We start from the raw sequence: 4,557 nt of genomic DNA on the forward strand, positions 1-4,557 counted from the left end.
AAAGACCTATTATATATGGATAAATAGGATTTTAAAAGTACTAAAATATGGTCGAATCGAACCATGAAACTAATAGAGTTTACTTCGTGAAAAGTGGGTAGTAAGTAGACCACGACAAAAATCATCGGAGCACTACCACCAACACTGTCCTCAAAACACAACCTTTCCACCACCTATATCACCGTCACTACACCACCGTTACTTCTAAACTTACACTCTTCTACCACCATTGGCATCTCACCTCAACCCTACCCTCTTTGTCTTCATTTAACAACTACCACCAACACCACCACTTCAAATGCCACGACTATCACACCTCCACATGCAACTGCACCACGACCACCACACCACCACTACCAGCATCATTTTAGCACCACATACCCACCAGTCCACCCCCCTCTGCAAAAGGAAAATAACTTTCCAAATTAAAGAGGTTCCATCAGAGTAAATTATGTATGAAAAAATCTAAATATATGATTTCTTGAAGCAACTTAAATATTGTATGTGCAATAATGTAGAACATGTAGCGATGATAGAAACTAGCCATCGCCAAAAGTGGTGAGCTTGATGGTTCCAACTCCTCCATCTCCTTCAAGGATTTCCACGCTCTTGATGGCTCGCGGAAGAATCTTGGGGATGACGGTGTCAGCGTCAAGAGCAAAGGCCTTGAACATCCTGGGAGCAGGGATTGGGGAAGGGATCTCCATATCGTAAGTGATGGCACCCGTGGTATAATTGGATAGAAGTGAGGAACTGAACAGGCTAGTGAAGAAGAAGGGGAAATAAGTAGGATTAATAGTTTATTTGTGGGAGATACTGGTGTGGGAAAATGTGAGTAGCAGAGGAGGTATTTATAACTAGAGTGAGTCTAATGGTCACCTTGTGGGGGCTGGACTAACCCCAAAAAAAAACTATCAAATTTATTTGATTCAAATAACAGCCTAATGGGAATATAAACTATTCATATTTGAAGTCAGGTCAGAGTAGCTGTTACACAAGAAATAGCAAAAAGAGAATTCATAAGGTATTTGCTGTGAATAATTGACAAGACTTTGATCTGGTCTTCCAGCCCAACGGTCAAGAGCGGGAGGTTTTGGGTTCGACTTTCGAGCAGATAGACTAACATTGACACCACTCGTAGTAGTTTAATTCACGAACCGACTAATGCTACCTGCGGCCAAAAAAAAAAAAATTTGACCGGACCTGGGAATAAATTAACAAGACTTTGATCTGGTCTTCTAGCCCAACGGTCAAGAGCGGCAGGTTTTGGGTTCGACTTTCGAGCTGATAGACTAACATCAACACCACTCGTAGTAGTTTAATTCACGAACCGACTAATGCTACCTGCAGCCAAAAAAAAAAAATTTTTGAACGGACGTGGGAATAAATTAACTAGGGTATATACCAGGATCTGTGAGTGTCCTGACTTTGTGCAGGTTAATTTACTCACACATTTGATTCTTTAAATGATAATGGAACAATGATGGTATAGTACAACTTCTACCATTTTGACCAAAAAAGAAACTGTAAAGCCTGATGAAGTAATCTTATCCTCAATTTCTTTCTTTCTTTCTTTTACCACTTTTTATGTATTTTTGTAATTTGTCCTTCAAATATAAACTATAAGGTATGATGGTATAGCCAATGTTTTAAAAGTCGCTAGGCGCTAGTCGGGCGATCCGCTACCTTCGAGTTTCGAGGCCTAGTAATTGGCGATTAATCGGCCCATATCAATTAGTGATCGGCGATTAATCGACGGATAGCAATTAGTCGGATTTAGTTGGATAGGCCCTGCCAACGATTAACTGCCAATTAATTTCTTTTTTTTTAGAACACTTACAGCAACGAACATTGGGATGATACGTACTTAGAAATGGTGGTCCGAAGAATCTCGATAGTAGCTCCATGAACAATCCTTTGCGGGATTGGATTTTTCGATAGCGGAATTCATGGTAGCCTAACACGTTTGATCCTAATCGGAACATATAATTTTCTGGGGTTGTCTTCTAGATAAACTGATGGTTCTTCCACATGAAAACAAAGATTTCCTCTCCACAGTTATTCAAATTCGTTTGTTTTTTTTAGTTCTTATGGTTTGTAGACTTGACTGTGGCAACGGATGGGCCCTGCTTAGACAAGTACTCCTTTGGAACATCAATTTTGACCAGCAATCCAGGTGTATTGGGCCCTTGGCTACTAACTGGAATAGGAATATGAAAGCTAAGCCCATCATTGGCATGATTTAATGTAGGGGAAAATGACGGCCTTAAACGTGTTTTGATAATTAATACCCGATAGTTTGTTTAACATTGACTTCAAATCTCCTAGGTACGTTATGTACGTAATTCATAACATTTACAAAAACTGTGTAATAAGAAACAAATTTGCACACAAACCAAGAACAAAACCAATATGACCGTTTGGCTTGTCTTGTTTATTATTTACTTTTGTGAATTCATCTTTAGTGAACCTTTTTCGTATATATCTAGATGAAAAGAAGCAAAAAGATAGAAATAGAAATTTGATCCCTTCCAAAAAGAACCAATGAACAAATATCACTGAAAACCATAATGAGTCTCATCAATCGATACACTCAGAGAGACATCTCTCCGATGGAAAATTACTACAATAAAAAGTCCTTTTTATCGGATGCAATCCACGAAAGCCACCACTCACCAAACAAACAAAAAGACCAAAAACCACACCTTTGAAAACAGAGACACGCTCATAAGAACATACACAGATCAATAAATATTCCTAGGAACTCTGGTTTTTTAGGCATCGGGATTTGCCAGGAGGTAAGCCTCGATAGCCTTGAACATGCGGGAGGCCCTCTCTTTGCCGGCCTTGATTTCCTCTTCGCTGACTTGGGCATCGCCCTTGGTGGTATAGATGCCCCTGTTCTTGCAGACGGATCCTCCCTCAGGGGCGGCCACAATCTTGATGTGGTAGGAGATCGATTCAATAAGCCCCGCGAAGCCATCGCCTTCGATCACGGTGTAACTGTAGGTGAAGTTCTCCTTGTCGACGGCATCCACTCTTTGCTTCGCGCTCTTATACGCTCTGCCTGCATATCCAGAGTAGCCCACATATTCATTAGATCAATTACCTATACAACATTTAGTGCAAATAATATTATAATTACATAGTTATAGTAAAGAAAACTAGCCTTCGCCAAAGGTGATGAGCTTGACGGTTCCGGCTCCTCCATCGCCTTCGAGGATTTCCACGCTCTTGATGGCTTGGGAGATGATTTTGGGGATGAGGGTGTCAGCGTCAAGAACAAATGCCTTGAACATCCTAGCTGGAGGGATTGAGGAAGGGACCTCCATATCGTAAGTGATGACACCCATGGTGTTTTGAAAGTGTGAAAAAAATGAACAGGTGATGAAGGAGAGAGAGAGAGAGAGAGAGAGAGAGAGAGAGAGAGAGAGAGAATAGGAAGGTTTAATTGGTGTGAGAAAAATGTGAGATCGAAGTAGAGGAGGTATTTATAGATAGGGTCTTAAGGTCTCACTTGGGTGGACTATTCCAAAAGATGAGCAAGTTGATTTGTAAAAGTCGTTGGAAATTGATTATGTAGCAGGCCGAGCAAAATGGTTCGTGCCATGCCGAACATGATCCATTGGTCCAGTTCGAGTTCACATCGTCTTACTCTTGACATCCGGCATACCGTTCGCTTCACAACCGAGGTTCTGTCATTTACCGTCCGCTTAAATGGCTCGGTCTCTACTTCTCTTATGGTGGGGAGAAATGTTCGGGTAGAGACCCTCTGACGGTCGCACAACACGCTCGGTTCCGAACGAGCGTGGGCTAGTACTCCAGCTCGCCCGCATGGGAACAATAACCTCGACCGTGACGACGGTCGTGATGTCATCCGAGCGGTTATCAGGATAAGGGTGAGGGCACGCGAAGGTGTCAGCTTACCCCGCGAACGGTTACGAAACCCCAAACATGACGCAAAGGTGACATCATCCGACACGTGTCGAGCATTGGTGCAATCTTGGAGGCCAAGCTAAGGATTCTCTATAAATACATCATTATGCCTTCTTGTGGGAGGTACACAGTAGACATTCTTACAACCCTAGCTCTTGGTTCTTTGCTTCTCTCTGCTAGAATACTGATTCTTACACCGGAGGGCCATTCCGGAGAACCTCCGGTGTGGTTTTTAAAGGTGCTTCATTTTGCAAGGCGAGGAGAAGGTCAAGAGCAGATCTCGAAACCCTAGATCAAGGAGAACGAACCATCTCGAACGAAGCCCCACAATTTGGTGAACCTGACGTGAATCTTTCTTTTAGATCCGCGGCAGCTCCTTCGTTGTCCTTCCTCTTGCTCGTTCTCTAAAAACTTCTCCAACCACATCGCCGCCTACCAAAATGGGCGGACCACCACCTCCTTTTCAACCCCTCAACCCCCCTTACCAATCACCTCTGAAACCGGGGTCAACTTCGCTTCCCCATCTTACCCCCCTGGATTTACTCCTCCTGGCGGCAGCGCCACCCTCCAACATCCGGCTGGCTTGAGTGAGGATGCTTTGGCTTACATTCAAATGTTGGA

At 43.0% G+C, this 4,557-nt stretch overlaps 1 pseudogene; it reads right to left on the reverse strand.

Annotated features, from left to right (window-relative positions):
* Positions 1–2,552: 2,552 nt before the first annotated feature.
* On the reverse strand, positions 2,553–3,459 carry LOC131324579 (major allergen Pru ar 1-like; annotated as a pseudogene).
* Positions 3,460–4,557: the final 1,098 nt, after the last annotated feature.

This window comes from Rhododendron vialii, chromosome 4a (assembly GCF_030253575.1).
Source record: "Rhododendron vialii isolate Sample 1 chromosome 4a, ASM3025357v1".
Taxonomy (NCBI): Eukaryota; Viridiplantae; Streptophyta; class Magnoliopsida; order Ericales; family Ericaceae; genus Rhododendron; species Rhododendron vialii.